Source organism: Ranitomeya variabilis, chromosome 3, assembly GCF_051348905.1.
Source record: "Ranitomeya variabilis isolate aRanVar5 chromosome 3, aRanVar5.hap1, whole genome shotgun sequence".
NCBI lineage: Eukaryota > Metazoa > Chordata > Amphibia > Anura > Dendrobatidae > Ranitomeya > Ranitomeya variabilis.
This window is the reverse complement of record NC_135234.1, coordinates 376361090-376378366: the sequence shown is the minus strand read 5'-3', so window position 1 is coordinate 376378366 and position 17277 is coordinate 376361090. Positions and strand designations below refer to the sequence as shown.

Below are 17277 nucleotides of genomic sequence, written 5' to 3'. Positions count from 1 at the left end.
GTGGCACACCATTTCTGATCATCGCTTCTCGGCCAAATGGCTCAAGATCAAGCGTAGTGTCTGTTCTTATCTGATACGTCCCCTATTTGGGGACCATATATTAAATGGATTTTTGGAATAGGGAGCTGGAAATGGAGCTTGCTTTGTCGCACGGAACCTTCACGTGCTGTCACAATGGGGATGGAGGGTGTGGTTATGCAGATTCAAAACGCGTTGTGCACAGCTTGAACACACGCACACCGCAGAACTGTCATCGACAGAGCTTCCAGAGTTTCTGGAAAATGTCTTCCCTGCGGCAATCTTTTGCTATGTCTCCACAGTGGGTTTCGGTTGTAGGCCTTGGGGCGGCCCAAGTGGCAAACCATTTCTGATCATCGCTTCTCGGCCAAATGGCTCAAGATCAAGCGTAGTGTCTGTTCTTATCTGATACGTCCCCTATTTGGGGACCATATATTAAATGGATTTTTGGAATAGGGAGCTGGAAATGGAGCTTGCTTTGTCACACGGAACCTTCACGTGCTGTCACAATGGGGATGGAGGGTGTGATTATGCAGATTCAAAACGCGTTGTGCACAGCTTGAACACACGCACACCGCAGAATTGTCATCGACAAAGCTGCCAGAGTTTCTGGAAAATGTCTTCTCTGCGGCAATCTTTTGCTATGTCTCCACAGTGGGTTTCGGTTGTAGGCCTTGGTGCGGCCCAAGTGGCAAACCATTTCTGATCATCGCTTCTCGGCCAAATGGCTCAAGATCAAGCGTAGTGTCTGTTCTTATCTGATACGTCCCCTATTTGGGGACCATATATTAAATAGATTTTTGGAATAGGGAGCTGGAAATGGAGCTTGCTTTGTCGCACAGAACCTTCACGTGCTGTCACAATGGGGATGGAGGGTGTGGTTATGCAGATTCAAAACGCGTTGTGCACAGCTTGAACACACGCACACCGCAGAACTGTCATCTACAGAGCTTCCAGAGTTTCTGGAAAATGTCTTCCCTGCGGCAATCTTTTGCTATGTCTCCACAGTGGGTTACGGTTGTAGGCCTTGGTGAGGCCTAAGTGGCAAACCATTTCTGATCATCGCTTCTTGGCCAAATGGCTCAAGATCAAGCGTAGTGTCTGTTCTTATGTGATACGTCCCCTATTTGGGGACCATATATTAAATGGATTTTTGGAATAGGGAGCTGGAAATGGAGATTGCTTCGTCGGACGGAACCTTCACATGCTGTCACAATTTGGATGGAGGGTGTGGTTATGCAGATTCAAAATGCGTTGTGCACAGCTTGAACACACGCACACCGCAGAACTGTCATCGACAGAGCTTCCAGAGTTTCTGGAAAATGTCTTCCCTGCGGCAATCTTTTGCTATGTCTCCACAGTGGGTTTCGGTTGTAGGCCTTGGTGCGGCCCAAGTGGCAAACCATTTCTGATCATCGCTTCTCGGCCAAATGGCTCAAGATCAAGCGTAGAGTCTGTTCTTATCTGATACGTCCCCTATTTGGGGACCATATATTAAATGGATTTTTGGAATAGGGAGCTGGCAATGGAGCTTGCTTTGTCGCACGGAACCTTCACGTGCTGTCACAATGGGGATGGAGGGTGTGGTTATGCAGATTCGAAACGCGTTGTATACAGCTTGAACACACGCACACCGCAGAACTGTCATCTACAGAGCTTCCAAAGTTTCTGGAAAATGTCTTCCCTGCGGCAATCTTTTGCTATGTCTCCACAGTGGGTTTTGGTTGTAGGCCTTGGTGCGGCCCAAGTGGCAAACCATTTCTGATCATCGCTTCTCGGCCAAATGGCTCAAGATCAAGCGTAGAGTCTGTTCTTATCTGATACGTCCCCTATTTGGGGACCATATATTAAATGGATTTTTGGAATAGGGAGCTGGAAATGGAGCTTGCTTTGTCGCATGGAACCTTCACGTGCTGTCACAATGGGGATGGAGGGTGTGGTTATGCAGATTCAAAACGCGTTGTGCACAGCTTGAACACACGCACACCGCAGAACTGTCATCTACAGAGCTTCCAGAGTTTCTGGAAAATGTCTTCCCTGCGGCAATCTTTTGCTATGTCTCCACAGTGGGTTTCGTGTTATGACCCCAATGGCGAGGGTCTCAGAGGAACGTGGAAGTCTGCAGAATACAAAAAACCAGCTCATAGGGCAGTGGTAACTGGGTTGACCATATATCTACTCCTAACGCCAACACTAGAAATAGCCGGGGATCATTCCTACGATGATTCTAGATGACACGCTCCAGCCGGAGAATCTAACTACCCCTAGTAGAGGAAAAACAAAGACCTTTCTTGCCTCCAGAGAAGGGAACCCCAAAGCTGGATAGAAGCCCCCCCACAAATAATAACGGTGAGGTAAGAGGAAATGACAAACACAGAAATGAACCAGGTTTAGCACAGAGAGGCCCGCTTACTGATAGCAGAATAAAGAAAGGTAACTTATATGGTCAACAAAAACCCTATCAAAATCCACACTGGAAATTCAAGAACCCCCGAACCGTCTAACGGTCCGGGGGGAGAACACCAGCCCCCTAGAGCTTCCAGCAAAGATCAGGATATAGATTTGGAACAAGCTGGACAAAAATACAAAACCAAAACAAAAAGCAAAAAGCAAAAAGGCAGACTTAGCTGATATAACTGGAACCAGGATCAGTAGACAAGAGCACAGCAGACTAGCTCTGATAACTACGTTGCCAGGCATTGAACTGAAGGTCCAGGGAGCTTAAATAGCAACACCCCTAACTAACGACCCAGGTGCGGATAAAAGGAATGACAGAAAAACCAGAGTCAAAAAACTAGTAACCACTAGAGGGAGCAAAAAGCGAATTCACAACAGTACCCCCCCCTTAGTGAGGGGTCACCGAACCCTCACCACGACCACCAGGGCGATCAGGATGAGCGGCATGAAAGGCACGAACTAAATCGGCCGCATGAACATCAGAGGCGACCACCCAGGAATTATCCTCCTGACCATAGCCCTTCCACTTGACCAGGTACTGAAGCCTCCGCCTGGAGAGGCGAGAATCCAAGATCTTCTCCACCACGTACTCCAACTCGCCCTCAACCAACACCGGAGCAGGAGGCTCGGCAGAAGGAACTACAGGCACAATGTACCGCCGCAACAAGGACCTATGAAATACATTGTGAATAGCAAACGACACAGGAAGATCCAGACGAAAAGATACAGGATTAAGGATTTCCAATATCTTGTAAGGCCCAATAAAACGAGGTTTAAACTTGGGAGAGGAGACCTTCATAGGAACAAAGCGGGAAGAAAGCCACACCAAATCCCCAACGCGTAGTCGGGGACCCACACCGCGGCGGCGGTTGGCAAAGCGCTGAGCCCTCTCCTGTGACAACTTCAAGTTGTCCACCACATGATTCCAGATCCGCTGCAACCTATCCACCACAGAATCCACCCCAGGACAGTCAGAAGGCTCCACATGACCCGAAGAAAAGCGAGGATGGAAACCAGAGTTGCAGAAAAAAGGCGAAACCAAGGTGGCGGAACTAGCCCGATTATTAAGGGCAAACTCAGCCAACGGCAAGAATGTCACCCAATCGTCCTGATCAGCAGAGACAAAACACCTCAAATAAGCCTCCAAAGTCTGATTGGTTCGCTCCGTCTGTCCATTAGTCTGAGGATGGAAAGCAGACGAAAACGACAAATCAATGCCCATCCTACTACAAAAGGATCGCCAGAACCTGGAAACGAACTGGGATCCTCTGTCTGACACAATATTCTCAGGGATGCCGTGCAAACGAACCACGTTCTGGAAAAACACAGGAACCAGATCGGAAGAGGAAGGCAGCTTAGGCAAAGGAACCAAATGGACCATCTTGGAGAAGCGATCACATATCACCCAGATAACGGACATGCCCTGAGATAGCGGAAGATCAGAAATGAAATCCATGGAGATATGTGTCCAAGGTCTCTTCGGGACAGGCAAGGGCAAGAGCAAACCGCTGGCACGAGAACAGCAAGGCTTAGCTCGAGCACAAGTCCCACAGGACTGCACAAATGACCGCACATCCCTTGACAAAGAAGGCCACCAAAAGGACCTGGCCACCAGATCTCTGGTGCCAAAAATTCCCGGGTGACCTGCCAACACCGAGGAATGAACCTCGGAAATGACTCTGCTGGTCCACTTATCCGGGACAAACAGTCTGTCAGGTGGACAAGACTCAGGCCTATCCGCCTGAAATCTCTGCAACACACGTCGCAGATCCGGAGAAATAGCTGACAAGATAACTCCATCTTTAAGAATACCAACAGGATCAGCGACTTCAGGAGCATCAGGCACAAAGCTCCTAGAAAGAGCATCGGCCTTCACATTCTTTGAACCTGGTAAATACGAGACAACAAAATCAAAGCGGGAGAAAAACAATGACCAGCGGGCCTGTCTCGGATTAAGGCGTTTAGCAGACTCGAGATACATCAGATTTTTGTGATCAGTCAAGACCACCACACGATGCTTAGCACCCTCGAGCCAATGACGCCACTCCTCAAATGCCCATTTCATGGCCAACAACTCCCGATTGCCCACATCATAATTTCGCTCGGCAGGCGAAAACTTCCTAGAGAAAAAGGCACAAGGTTTCATAACAGAGCAACCAGGGCCTCTCTGCGACAAAACGGCCCCCGCTCCAATCTCTGAAGCATCCACCTCAACCTGAAAGGGAAGTGAGACATCGGGCTGGCACAAAACAGGCGCCGAAGTAAACCGGCGTTTCAACTCCTGGAAAGCCTCCACGGCAGCAGGAGCCCAGTTGGCTACATCGGAGCCCTTCTTGGTCATATCCGTCAAAGGTTTCACAATGCTAGAAAAATTAGCGATAAAACGACGGTAGAAGTTAGCGAAACCCAAGAATTTCTGAAGACTCTTAACAGACGAGGGCTGAGTCCAATCAAGAATAGCTCGGACCTTGACTGGGTCCATCTCCACAGCAGAAGGGGAAAAAATGAACCCCAAAAAGGGAACCTTCTGTACACCAAAGAGACACTTTGAGCCCTTGACAAACAAAGAATTTTCACGCAAAATTTTAAAGACCAACCTGACCTGCTCCACATGTGAATCCCAATTATCAGAAAAAACCAAAATATCATCCAGATAAACAATCAAAAATTTATCCAGATACTTCCGGAAGATGTCATGCATAAAGGACTGAAAAACTGAAGGCGCATTGGAGAGCCCAAAAGGCATCACCAAGTACTCAAAATGACCTTCGGGCGTATTGAATGCGGTTTTCCATTCATCACCTTGCTTAATGCGCACAAGGTTGTACGCACCACGAAGGTCTATCTTGGTGAACCACTTGGCACCCTTAATCCGGGCAAACAAGTCAGACAACAGCGGTAAAGGATACTGAAATTTGACAGTGATCTTATTTAAAAGCCGATAATCAATACAAGGCCTCAAAGATCCGTCCTTTTTTGCCACAAAAAAGAATCCCGCACCAAGAGGGGAAGAAGACGGACGAATATGTCCTTTCTCCAGAGACTCCTTGATATATGAACGCATAGCGGTATGTTCGGGTACCGACAGATTAAACAGTCTTCCCTTAGGAAATTTACTGCCAGGGATCAAATCTATAGCACAGTCACAGTCCCTATGAGGAGGCAGTGCACTGGACTCAGACTCACTGAAGACATCCTGATAATCAGACAAATACTCAGGAACTTCCGAAGGCGTAGAAGAAGCAATAGACACAGGCAGGGAATCCCCATGAATACCACGACAGCCCCAACTTGAGACTGACATAGCCTTCCAGTCCAGGACTGGATTATGGGTCTGTAACCATGGCAGCCCTAAAATAACCAAATCATGCATTTTATGTAAAACCAGGAAACGTACCACCTCGCGGTGTTCAGGAGTCATGCACATGGTAACTTGTGTCCAATACTGCGGTTTATTTGCTGCCAATGGCGTAGCATCAATACCCCTGAGAGGAATAGGATTTTCCAATGGTTCAAGAGTAAAACCACAGCGCTTAGCAAATGACAGATCCATAAGACTCAGGGCTGCACCTGAATCTACAAACGCCATGACAGGATAAGACGACAGTGAGCAAATCAAAGTTACAGACAGAATAAATTTAGGTTGCAAATTACCAACGGTGACAGGACTAACAACCTTAGCTATACGTTTAGAGCATGCTGAGATAACATGTGTAGAATCACCACAGTAGTAGCACAAGCCATTCCGGCGTCTATGAATTTTCCGCTCATTTCTAGTCAGGATTCTATCACATTGCATTAAATCAGGTGTCTGTTCAGACAACACCATGAGGGAATTTGCGGTTTTGCGCTCCCGCAACCGCCGGTCAATTTGAATAGCCAGTGCCATAGTATCATTCAGACCTGTGGGAATGGGAAAACCCACCATAACATTCTTAATGGCTTCAGAAAGGCCATTTCTAAAATTAGCGGCCAGTGCACACTCGTTCCAATGTGTCAGCACGGACCATTTCCGAAATTTTTGGCAATACACTTCAGCCTCGTCCTGTCCCTGAGACATAGCCAGCAAGGCCTTTTCTGCCTGAATCTCAAGATTGGGTTCCTCATAAAGCAAACCGAGCGCCAGAAAAAACGCATCAATATCAGCCAATGCCGGATCTCCTGGCGCCAGCGAAAACGCCCAATCCTGAGGGTTGCCCCGTAAGAACGAAATAACAATTTTTACTTGCTGAGCAGCGTCTCCAGATGAACAGGGTCTCAGGGACAAAAACAATTTACAATTATTCACGAAATTCCTAAACTTAAACCTGTCTCCGGAAAACAGTTCAGGAATCGGTATTTTAGGTTCTGACCTAGGATTTCTGATAACATAGTCTTGTATGCCCTGCACACGAGTAGCCAGCTGGTCCACACTTGTAATCAAGGTCTGGACATTCATGTCTGCAGCAAGCATAGCCACTCTGAGGTAAAGGGGAAGAAGGAAAAAAAAAAACAAAACTCAGAATCTTCTTTCTTATAATCCCTCTTCTGCAATGCATTAAACATTTAATACTGGCCTGGCAAACTGTTATGACCCCAATGGCGAGGGTCTCAGAGGAACGTGGAAGTCTGCAGAATACAAAAAACCAGCTCATAGGGCAGTGGTAACTGGGTTGACCATATATCTACTCCTAACGCCAACACTAGAAGTAGCCGGGGATCATTCCTACGATGATTCTAGATGACACGCTCCAGCCGGAGAATCTAACTACCCCTAGTAAAGGAAAAACAAAGACCTTTCTTGCCTCCAGAGAAGGGAACCCCAAAGCTGGATAGAAGCCCCCCCCACAAATAATAACGGTGAGGTAAGAGGAAATGACAAACACAGAAATGAACCAGGTTTAGCACAGAGAGGCCCGCTTACTGATAGCAGAATAAAGAAAGGTAACTTATATGGTCAACAAAAACCCTATCAAAATCCACACTGGAAATTCAAGAACCCCCGAACCGTCTAACGGTCCGGGGGGAGAACACCAGCCCCCTAGAGCTTCCAGCAAAGATCAGGATATAGATTTGGAACAAGCTGGACAAAAATACAAAACCAAAACAAAAAGCAAAAAGCAAAAAGGCAGACTTAGCTGATATAACTGGAACCAGGATCAGTAGACAAGAGCACAGCAGACTAGCTCTGATAACTACGTTGCCAGGCATTGAACTGAAGGTCCAGGGAGCTTAAATAGCAACACCCCTAACTAACGACCCAGGTGCGGATAAAAGGAATGACAGAAAAACCAGAGTCAAAAAACTAGTAACCACTAGAGGGAGCAAAAAGCGAATTCACAACAGTTTCGGTTGTAGGCCTTGGTGCGGCCCAAGTGGCAAACCATTTCTGATCATCGCTTCTCGGCCAAATGGCTCAAGATCAAGCGTAGTGTCTGTTCTTATCTGATACGTCCCCTATTTGGGGACCATATATTAAATAGATTTTTGGAATAGGGAGCTGGAAATGGAGCTTGCTTTGTCGCATGGAACCTTCACGTGCTGTCACAATGGGGATGGAGGGTGTGGTTATGCAGATTCAAAATGCGTTGTGCACAGCTTGAACACACGCACACCGCAGAACTGTCATCTACAGAGCTTCCAGAGTTTCTGGAAAATGTCTTCCCTGCGGCAATCTTTTGCTATGTCTCCACAGTGGGTTTCGGTTGTAGGCCTTGGTGCGGCCCAAGTGGCAAACCATTTCTGATCATCGCTTCTCGGCCAAATGGCTCAAGATCAAGCGTAGTGTCTGTTCTTATCTGATACGTACCCTATTTGGGGACCATATATTAAATAGATTTTTGGAATAGGGAACTGGAAATGGAGCTTGCTTTGTCGCACGGAACCTTCACTTGCTGTCACAATGGGGATGGAGGGTGTGGTTATGCAGATTCAAAACGCGTTGTGCACAGCTTGAACACACGCACACCGCAGAACTGTCATCTACAGAACTTCCAGAGTTTCTGGAAAATGTCTTCCCTGCGGCAATCTTTTGCTATGTCTCCACAGTGGGTTTCGGTTGTAGGCCTTGGTGCGGCCCAAGTGGCACACCATTTCTGATCATCGCTTCTCGGCCAAATGGCTCAAGATCAAGCGTAGTGTCTGTTCTTATCTGATACGTCCCGTATTTGGGGACCATATATTAAATAGATTTTTGGAATAGGGAGCTGGAAATGGAGCTTGCTTTGTCGCACGGAACCTTCACGTGCTGTCACAATGGGGATGGAGGGTGTGGTTATGCAGATTCAAAATGCGTTGTCCACAGCTTGAACACACGCACACCGCAGAACTGTCATCTACAGAGCTTCCAGGGTTTCTGGAAAATGTCTTCCCTGCGGCAATCTTTTGCTATGTCTCCACAGTGGGTTACGGTTGTAGGCCTTGGTGAGGCCTAAGTGGCAAACCATTTCTGATCATCGCTTCTCGGCCAAATGGCTCAAGATCAAGCGTAGTGTCTGTTCTTATCTGATACGTCCCCTATTTGGGGACCATATATTAAATGGATTTTTGGAATACGGAGCTGGAAATGGAGCTTGCTTCGTCGGACGGAACCTTCACATGCTGTCACAATGGGGATGGAGGGTGTGGTTATGCAGATTCAAAACGCGTTGTGCACAGCTTGAACACACGCACACCGCAGAACTGTCATCGACAGAGCTTCCAGAGTTTCTGGAAAATGTCTTCCCTGCGGCAATCTTTTGCTATGTCTCCACAGTGGGTTTCGGTTGTAGGCCTTGGTGCGGCCCAAGTGGCAAACCATTTCTGATCATCGCTTCTCGGCCAAATGGCTCAAGATCAAGCGTAGTGTCTGTTCTTATCTGATACGTCCCCTATTTGGGGACCATATATTAAATAGATTTTTGGAATAGGGAGTTGGAAATGGAGCTTGCTTTGTCGCACGGAACCTTCACGTGCTGTCACAATGGGGATGGAGGGTGTGGTTATGCAGATTCAAAACGCGTTGTATACAGCTTGAACACACGCACACCGCAGAACTATCATCTACAGAACTTCCAGAGTTTCTGGAAAATGTCTTCCCTGCGGCAATCTTTTGCTATGTCTCCACAGTGGGTTTCGGTTGTAGGCCTTGGTGCGGCCCAAGTGGCAAACCATTTCTGATCATCGCTTCTCGGCCAAATGGCTCAAGATCAAGCGTAGTGTCTGTTCTTATCTGATACGTCCCCTATTTGGGGACCATATATTAAATAGATTTTTGGAATAGGGAGCTGGAAATGGAGCTTGCTTTGTCGCACGGAACCTTCATGTGCTGTCACAATGGGGATGGAGGGTGTGGTTATGCAGATTCAAAACGCGTTGTGCACAGCTTGAACACACGCACACCGCAGAACTGTCATCGACAGAGCTTCCAGAGTTTCTGGAAAATGTCTTCCCTGCGGCAATCTTTTGCTATGTCTCCACAGTGGGTTTCGGTTGTAGGCCTTGGTGCGGCCCAAGTGGCAAACCATTTCTGATCATCGCTTCTTGGCCAAATGGCTCAAGATCAAGCGTAGTGTCTGCTCTTATCTGATATGTCCCCTATTTGGGGACCATATATTAAATAGATTTTTGGAATAGGGAGCTGGAAATGGAGCTTGCTTTGTCGCACGGAACCTTCACGTGCTGTCACAATGGGGATGGAGGGTGTGGTTATGCAGATTCAAAACGCGTTGTGCACAGCTTGAACACACGCACACCGCAGAACTATCATCTACAGAACTTCCAGAGTTTCTGGAAAATGTCTTCCCTGCGGCAATCTTTTGCTATGTCTCCACAGTGGGTTTCGGTTGTAGGCCTTGGTGCGGCCCAAGTGGCAAACCATTTCTGATCATCGCTTCTCGGCCAAATGGCTCAAGATCAAGCGTAGTGTCTGTTCTTATCTGATACGTCCCCTATTTGGGGACCATATATTAAATAGATTTTTGGAATAGGGAGTTGGAAATGGAGCTTGCTTTGTCGCACGGAACCTTCACGTGCTGTCACAATGGGGATGGAGGGTGTGGTTATGCAGATTCAAAACACGTTGTGCACAGCTTGAACACACGCACACCGCAGAACTATCATCTACAGAACTTCCAGAGTTTCTGGAAAATGTCTTCCCTGCGGCAATCTTTTGCTATGTCTCCACAGTGGGTTTCGGTTGTAGGCCTTGGTGTGGACCAAGTGGCAAACCATTTCTGATCATCGCTTCTCGGCCAAATGGCTCAAGATCAAGTGTAGTGTCTGTTCTTATCTGATACGTCCCCTATTTGGGGACCATATATTAAATAGATTTTTGGAATAGGGAGCTGGAAATGGAGCTTGCTTTGTCGCACGGAACCTTCATGTGCTGTCACAATGGGGATGGAGGGTGTGGTTATGCAGATTCAAAACGCGTTGTGCACAGCTTGAACACACGCACACCGCAGAACTGTCATCTACAGAGCTTCCAGAGTTTCTGGAAAATGTCTTCCCTGCGGCAATCTTTTGCTATGTCTCCACAGTGGGTTTCGGTTGTAGGCCTTGGTGTGGCCCAAGTGACAAACCATTTCTGATCATCGCTTCTCGGCCAAATGGCACAAGATCAAGCGTAGTGTCTGTTCTTATCTGATACGTCCCCTATTTGGGGACCATATATTAAATGGATTTTTGGAATAGGGAGCTGGAAATGGAGCTTGCTTCGTCGCACGGAACCTTCACGTGCTGTCACAATGGGGATGGAGGGTGTGGTTATGCAGATTCAAAACGCGTTGTGCACAGCTTGAACACACGCACACCACAGAACTGTCATCGACAGAGCTTCCAGAGTTTCTGGAAAATGTCTTCCCTGCGGCAATCTTTTGCTATGTCTCCACAGTGGGTTTCGGTTGTAGGCCTTGGTGCGGCCCAAGTGGCAAACCATTTCTGATCATCGCTTCTCGGCCAAATGGCTCAAGATCAAGCGTAGTGTCTGTTCTTATCTGATACGTCCCCTATTTGGGGACCATATATTAAATGGATTTTTGGAATAGGGAGCTGGAAATGGAGCTTGCTTTGTCACACTGAACCTTCACGTGCTGTCACAATGGGGATGGAGGGTGTGGTTATGCAGATTCGAAACGCTTTGTGCACAGCTTGAACACACGCACACCGCAGAACTGTCATCTACAGAGCTTCCAGAGTTTCTGGAAAATGTCTTCCCTGCGGCAATCTTTTGCTAAGTCTCCACAGTGGGTTTCGGTTGTAGGCCTTGGTGCGGCCCAAGTGGCAAACCATTTCTGATCATCGCTTCTCGGCCAAATGGCTCAAGATCAAGCGTAGAGTCTGTTCTTATCTGATACGTCCCCTATTTGGGGACCATATATTAAATGGATTTTTGGAATAGGATGCTGGAAATGGAGCTTGCTTTGTCGCACGGAACCTTCACGTGCTGTCACAATGGGGATGGAGGGTGTGGTTATGCAGATTCAAAACGCGTTGTGCACAGCTTGAACACACGCACACCGCAGAACTGTCATCTACAGAGCTTCCAGAGTTTCTGGAAAATGTCTTCCCTGCGGCAATCTTTTGCTATGTCTCCACAGTGGGTTTCGGTTGTAGGCCTTGGTGCGGCCCAAATGGCAAACCATTTCTGATCATCGCTTCTCGGCCAAATGGCTCAAGATCAAGCGTAGAGTCTGTTCTTATCTGATACGTCCCCTATTTGGGGACCATATATTAAATGGATTTTTGGAATAGGGAGCTGGCAATGGAGCTTGCTTTGTCGCACGGAACCTTCACGTGCTGTCACAATGGGGATGGAGGGTGTGGTTATGCAGATTCAAAACGCGTTGTGCACAGCTTGAACACATGCACACCGCAGAACTGTCATCTACAGAGCTTCCAGAGTTTCTGGAAAATGTCTTCCCTGCGGCAATCTTTTGCTATGTCTCCACAGTGGGTTTCGGTTGTAGGCCTTGGTGCGGCCCAATTGGCAAACCATTTCTGATCATCGCTTCTCGGCCAAATGGCTCAAGATCAAGCGTAGTGTCTGTTCTTATCTGATACGTCCCCTATTTGGGGACCATATATTAAATAGATTTTTGGAATAGGGAGTTGGAAATGGAGCTTGCTTTGTCGCACGGAACCTTCACGTGCTGTCACAATGGGGATGGAGGGTGTGGTTATGCAGATTCAAAACGCGTTGTGCACAGCTTGAACACACGCACACCGCAGAACTATCATCTACAGAACTTCCAGAGTTTCTGGAAAATGTCTTCCCTGCGGCAATCTTTTGCTATGTCTCCACAGTGGGTTTCGGTTGTAGGCCTTGGTGCGGCCCAAGTGGCAAACCATTTCTGATCATCGCTTCTCGGCCAAATGGCTCAAGATCAAGCGTAGTGTCTGTTCTTATCTGATACGTCCCCTATTTGGGGACCATATATTAAATAGATTTTTGGAATAGGGAGCTGGAAATGGAGCTTGCTTTGTCGCACGGAACCTTCATGTGCTGTCACAATGGGGATGGAGGGTGTGGTTATGCAGATTCAAAACGCGTTGTGCACAGCTTGAACACACGCACACCGCAGAACTGTCATCGACAGAGCTTCCAGAGTTTCTGGAAAATGTCTTCCCTGCGGCAATCTTTTGCTATGTCTCCACAGTGGGTTTCGGTTGTAGGCCTTGGTGCGGCCCAAGTGGCAAACCATTTCTGATCATCGCTTCTTGGCCAAATGGCTCAAGATCAAGCGTAGTGTCTGCTCTTATCTGATATGTCCCCTATTTGGGGACCATATATTAAATAGATTTTTGGAATAGGGAGCTGGAAATGGAGCTTGCTTTGTCGCACGGAACCTTCACGTGCTGTCACAATGGGGATGGGGGGTGTGGTTATGCAGATTCAAAACGCGTTGTGCACAGCTTGAACACACGCACACCGCAGAACTATCATCTACAGAACTTCCAGAGTTTCTGGAAAATGTCTTCCCTGCGGCAATCTTTTGCTATGTCTCCACAGTGGGTTTCGGTTGTAGGCCTTGGTGCGGCCCAAGTGGCAAACCATTTCTGATCATCGCTTCTCGGCCAAATGGCTCAAGATCAAGCGTAGTGTCTGTTCTTATCTGATACGTCCCCTATTTGGGGACCATATATTAAATAGATTTTTGGAATAGGGAGTTGGAAATGGAGCTTGCTTTGTCGCACGGAACCTTCACGTGCTGTCACAATGGGGATGGAGGGTGTGGTTATGCAGATTCAAAACGCGTTGTGCACAGCTTGAACACACGCACACCGCAGAACTATCATCTACAGAACTTCCAGAGTTTCTGGAAAATGTCTTCCCTGCGGCAATCTTTTGCTATGTCTCCACAGTGGGTTTCGGTTGTAGGCCTTGGTGCGGCCCAAGTGGCAAACCATTTCTGATCATCGCTTCTCGGCCAAATGCCTCAAGATCAAGCGTAGTGTCTGTTCTTATCTGATACGTCCCCTATTTGGGGACCATATATTAAATAGATTTTTGGAATAGGGAGCTGGAAATGGAGCTTGCTTTGTCGCACGGAACCTTCATGTGCTGTCACAATGGGGATGGAGGGTGTGGTTATGCAGATTCAAAACGCGTTGTGCACAGCTTGAACACACGCACACCGCAGAACTGTCATCGACAGAGCTTCCAGAGTTTCTGGAAAATGTCTTCCCTGCAGCAATCTTTTGCTATGTCTCCACAGTGGGTTTCGGTTTTAGGCCTTGGTGCGGCCCAAGTGGCAACCCATTTCTGATCATCGCTTCTCGGCCAAATGGCTCAAGTTTAAGCGTAGTGTCTGTTCTTATCTGATACGTCCCCTATTTGGGGACCATATATTAAATGGATTTTTGGAATAGGGAGCTGGAAATGGAGCTTGCTTTGTCACACGGAACCTTCACGTGCTGTCACAATGGGGATGGAGGGTGTGGTTATGCAGATTCAAAACGCGTTGTGCACAGCTTGAACACACGCACACCGCAGAACTGTCATCTACAGAGCTTCCAGAGTTTTTGGAAAATGTCTTCCCTGCGGCAATCTTTTGCTATGTCTCCACAGTGGGTTTCGGTTGTAGGCCTTGGTGCGGCCCAAGTGGCAAACCATTTCTGATCATCGCTTCTCGGCCAAATGGCTCAAGATCAAGTGTAGTGTCTGTTCTTATCTGATACGTCCCCTATTTGGGGACCATATATTAAATAGATTTTTGGAATAGGGAGCTGGAAATGGAGCTTGCTTTGTCGCACGGAACCTTCACGTGCTGTCACAATGGGGATGGAGGGTGTGGTTATGCAGATTCAAAACGCGTTGTGCACAGCTTGAACACACGCACACCGCAGAACTGTCATCTACAGAGCTTCCAGAGTTTCTGGAAAATGTCTTCCCTGCGGCAATCTTTTGCTATGTCTCCACAGTGGGTTTCGGTTGTAGGCCTTGGTGTGGCCCAAGTGGCAAACCATTTCTGATCATCGCTTCTCGGCCAAATGGCTCAAGATCAAGCGTAGTGTCTGTTCTTATCTGATACGTCCCCTATTTGGGGACCATATATTAAATGGATTTTTGGAATAGGGAGCTGGAAATGGAGCTTGCTTCGTCGCACGGAACCTTCACGTGCTGTCACAATGGGGATGGAGGGTGTGGTTATGCAGATTCAAAACGCGTTGTGCACAGCTTGAACACACGCACACCACAGAACTGTCATCGACAGAGCTTCCAGAGTTTCTGGAAAATGTCTTCCCTGCGGCAATCTTTTGCTATGTCTCCACAGTGGGTTTCGGTTGTAGGCCTTGGTGCGGCCCAAGTGGCAAACCATTTCTGATCATCGCTTCTCGGCCAAATGGCTCAAGATCAAGCGTAGTGTCTGTTCTTATCTGATACGTCCCCTATTTGGGGACCATATAATAAATGGATTTTTGGAATAGGGAGCTGGAAATGGAGCTTGCTTTGTCACACGGAACCTTCACGTGCTGTCACAATGGGGATGGAGGGTGTGGTTATGCAGATTCGAAACGCGTTGTGCACAGCTTGAACACACGCACACCGCAGAACTGTCATCTACAGAGCTTCCAGAGTTTCTGGAAAATGTCTTCCCTGCGGCAATCTTTTGCTAAGTCTCCACAGTGGGTTTCGGTTGTAGGCCTTGGTGCGGCCCAAGTGGCAAACCATTTCTGATCATCGCTTCTCGGCCAAATGGCTCAAGATCAAGCGTAGAGTCTGTTCTTATCTGATACGTCCCCTATTTGGGGACCATATATTAAATGGATTTTTGGAATAGGATGCTGGAAATGGAGCTTGCTTTGTCGCACGGAACCTTCACGTGCTGTCACAATGGGGATGGAGGGTGTGGTTATGCAGATTCAAAACGCGTTGTGCACAGCTTGAACACACGCACACCGCAGAACTGTCATCTACAGAGCTTCCAGAGTTTCTGGAAAATGTCTTCCCTGCGGCAATCTTTTGCTATGTCTCCACAGTGGGTTTCGGTTGTAGGCCTTGGTGCGGCCCAAATGGCAAACCATTTCTGATCATCGCTTCTCGGCCAAATGGCTCAAGATCAAGCGTAGAGTCTGTTCTTATCTGATACGTCCCCTATTTGGGGACCATATATTAAATGGATTTTTGGAATAGGGAGCTGGCAATGGAGCTTGCTTTGTCGCACGGAACCTTCACGTGCTGTCACAATGGGGATGGAGGGTGTGGTTATGCAGATTCGAAACGCGTTGTATACAGCTTGAACACACGCACACCGCAGAACTGTCATCTACAGAGCTTCCAAAGTTTCTGGAAAATGTCTTCCCTGCGGCAATCTTTTGCTATGTCTCCACAGTGGGTTTCGGTTGTAGGCCTTGGTGCGGCCCAAGTGGCAAACCATTTCTGATCATCGCTTCTCGGCCAAATGGCTCAAGATCAAGCGTAGAGTCTGTTCTTATCTGATACGTCCCCTATTTGGGGACCATATATTAAATGGATTTTTGGAATAGGGAGCTGGAAATGGAGCTTGCTTTGTCGCACGGAACCTTCACGTGCTGTCACAATGGGGATGGAGGGTGTGGTTATGCAGATTCAAAACGCGTTGTGCACAGCTTGAACACACGCACACCGCAGAACTGTCATCTACAGAGCTTCCAGAGTTTCTGGAAAATGTCTTCCCTGCGGCAATCTTTTGCTATGTCTCCACAGTGGGTTTCGGTTGTAGGCCTTGGTGCGGCCCAAGTGGCAAACCATTTCTCATCATCGCTTCTCGGCCAAATGGCTCAAGATCAAGCGTAGTGTCTGTTCTTATCTGATACGTACCCTATTTGGGGACCATATATTAAATAGATTTTTGGAATAGGGAACTGGAAATGGAGCTTGCTTTGTCGCACGGAACCTTCACTTGCTGTCACAATGGGGATGGAGGGTGTGGTTATGCAGATTCAAAACGCGTTGTGCACAGCTTGAACACACGCACACCGCAGAACTGTCATCTACAGAACTTCCAGAGTTTCTGGAAAATGTCTTCCCTGCGGCAATCTTTTGCTATGTCTCCACAGTGGGTTTCGGTTGTAGGCCTTGGTGCGGCCCAAGTGGCACACCATTTCTGATCATCGCTTCTCGGCCAAATGGCTCAAGATCAAGCGTAGTGTCTGTTCTTATCTGATACGTCCCCTATTTGGGGACCATATATTAAATGGATTTTTGGAATAGGGAGCTGGAAATGGAGCTTGCTTTGTCGCACGGAACCTTCACGTGCTGTCACAATGGGGATGGAGGGTGTGGTTATGCAGATTCAAAACGCGTTGTGCACAGCTTGAACACACGCACACCGCAGAACTGTCATCTACAGAGCTTCCAGA

At 47.7% G+C, this 17277-nt stretch overlaps 1 non-coding gene and 32 pseudogenes across 1 annotated transcript; all 33 read left to right on the top strand.

Annotated features, from left to right (window-relative positions):
* The first annotated feature begins 20 nt into the window (after nt 1-20).
* On the top strand, nt 21-196 carry LOC143760050 (U2 spliceosomal RNA; annotated as a pseudogene).
* Nucleotides 197-373: 177 nt separating this feature from the next.
* LOC143760254 (U2 spliceosomal RNA) lies at nt 374-552 on the top strand (annotated as a pseudogene).
* A 174-nt stretch (nt 553-726) lies between these two features.
* On the top strand, nt 727-902 carry LOC143759356 (U2 spliceosomal RNA; annotated as a pseudogene).
* Nucleotides 903-1079: 177 nt separating this feature from the next.
* Nucleotides 1080-1267, top strand: LOC143762851 (U2 spliceosomal RNA). The gene has a single exon (XR_013212279.1). It is a non-coding gene; the product is annotated as a U2 spliceosomal RNA (small nuclear RNA).
* A 165-nt stretch (nt 1268-1432) lies between these two features.
* On the top strand, nt 1433-1608 carry LOC143762159 (U2 spliceosomal RNA; annotated as a pseudogene).
* Nucleotides 1609-1785: 177 nt separating this feature from the next.
* On the top strand, nt 1786-1961 carry LOC143762493 (U2 spliceosomal RNA; annotated as a pseudogene).
* A 5888-nt stretch (nt 1962-7849) lies between these two features.
* On the top strand, nt 7850-8025 carry LOC143761341 (U2 spliceosomal RNA; annotated as a pseudogene).
* Nucleotides 8026-8202: 177 nt separating this feature from the next.
* On the top strand, nt 8203-8379 carry LOC143762276 (U2 spliceosomal RNA; annotated as a pseudogene).
* Nucleotides 8380-8555: 176 nt separating this feature from the next.
* On the top strand, nt 8556-8731 carry LOC143762578 (U2 spliceosomal RNA; annotated as a pseudogene).
* Nucleotides 8732-8908: 177 nt separating this feature from the next.
* Nucleotides 8909-9086, top strand: LOC143759447 (U2 spliceosomal RNA; annotated as a pseudogene).
* Nucleotides 9087-9261: 175 nt separating this feature from the next.
* On the top strand, nt 9262-9437 carry LOC143760417 (U2 spliceosomal RNA; annotated as a pseudogene).
* A 177-nt stretch (nt 9438-9614) lies between these two features.
* Nucleotides 9615-9790, top strand: LOC143818925 (U2 spliceosomal RNA; annotated as a pseudogene).
* Nucleotides 9791-9967: 177 nt separating this feature from the next.
* Nucleotides 9968-10143, top strand: LOC143762022 (U2 spliceosomal RNA; annotated as a pseudogene).
* Nucleotides 10144-10320: 177 nt separating this feature from the next.
* Nucleotides 10321-10496, top strand: LOC143760361 (U2 spliceosomal RNA; annotated as a pseudogene).
* A 177-nt stretch (nt 10497-10673) lies between these two features.
* On the top strand, nt 10674-10849 carry LOC143759922 (U2 spliceosomal RNA; annotated as a pseudogene).
* A 177-nt stretch (nt 10850-11026) lies between these two features.
* On the top strand, nt 11027-11202 carry LOC143761233 (U2 spliceosomal RNA; annotated as a pseudogene).
* A 177-nt stretch (nt 11203-11379) lies between these two features.
* On the top strand, nt 11380-11555 carry LOC143762659 (U2 spliceosomal RNA; annotated as a pseudogene).
* A 177-nt stretch (nt 11556-11732) lies between these two features.
* Nucleotides 11733-11908, top strand: LOC143761897 (U2 spliceosomal RNA; annotated as a pseudogene).
* A 177-nt stretch (nt 11909-12085) lies between these two features.
* LOC143762158 (U2 spliceosomal RNA) lies at nt 12086-12261 on the top strand (annotated as a pseudogene).
* Nucleotides 12262-12438: 177 nt separating this feature from the next.
* On the top strand, nt 12439-12614 carry LOC143760359 (U2 spliceosomal RNA; annotated as a pseudogene).
* A 177-nt stretch (nt 12615-12791) lies between these two features.
* Nucleotides 12792-12967, top strand: LOC143818924 (U2 spliceosomal RNA; annotated as a pseudogene).
* Nucleotides 12968-13144: 177 nt separating this feature from the next.
* Nucleotides 13145-13322, top strand: LOC143762366 (U2 spliceosomal RNA; annotated as a pseudogene).
* Nucleotides 13323-13497: 175 nt separating this feature from the next.
* Nucleotides 13498-13673, top strand: LOC143760358 (U2 spliceosomal RNA; annotated as a pseudogene).
* Nucleotides 13674-13850: 177 nt separating this feature from the next.
* LOC143762917 (U2 spliceosomal RNA) lies at nt 13851-14026 on the top strand (annotated as a pseudogene).
* A 177-nt stretch (nt 14027-14203) lies between these two features.
* Nucleotides 14204-14379, top strand: LOC143763123 (U2 spliceosomal RNA; annotated as a pseudogene).
* A 177-nt stretch (nt 14380-14556) lies between these two features.
* Nucleotides 14557-14732, top strand: LOC143761741 (U2 spliceosomal RNA; annotated as a pseudogene).
* Nucleotides 14733-14909: 177 nt separating this feature from the next.
* Nucleotides 14910-15085, top strand: LOC143818734 (U2 spliceosomal RNA; annotated as a pseudogene).
* Nucleotides 15086-15262: 177 nt separating this feature from the next.
* On the top strand, nt 15263-15438 carry LOC143762387 (U2 spliceosomal RNA; annotated as a pseudogene).
* A 177-nt stretch (nt 15439-15615) lies between these two features.
* On the top strand, nt 15616-15791 carry LOC143761896 (U2 spliceosomal RNA; annotated as a pseudogene).
* A 177-nt stretch (nt 15792-15968) lies between these two features.
* Nucleotides 15969-16144, top strand: LOC143762157 (U2 spliceosomal RNA; annotated as a pseudogene).
* A 177-nt stretch (nt 16145-16321) lies between these two features.
* LOC143761595 (U2 spliceosomal RNA) lies at nt 16322-16497 on the top strand (annotated as a pseudogene).
* Nucleotides 16498-16674: 177 nt separating this feature from the next.
* Nucleotides 16675-16851, top strand: LOC143762275 (U2 spliceosomal RNA; annotated as a pseudogene).
* A 176-nt stretch (nt 16852-17027) lies between these two features.
* LOC143760049 (U2 spliceosomal RNA) lies at nt 17028-17203 on the top strand (annotated as a pseudogene).
* Nucleotides 17204-17277: the final 74 nt, after the last annotated feature.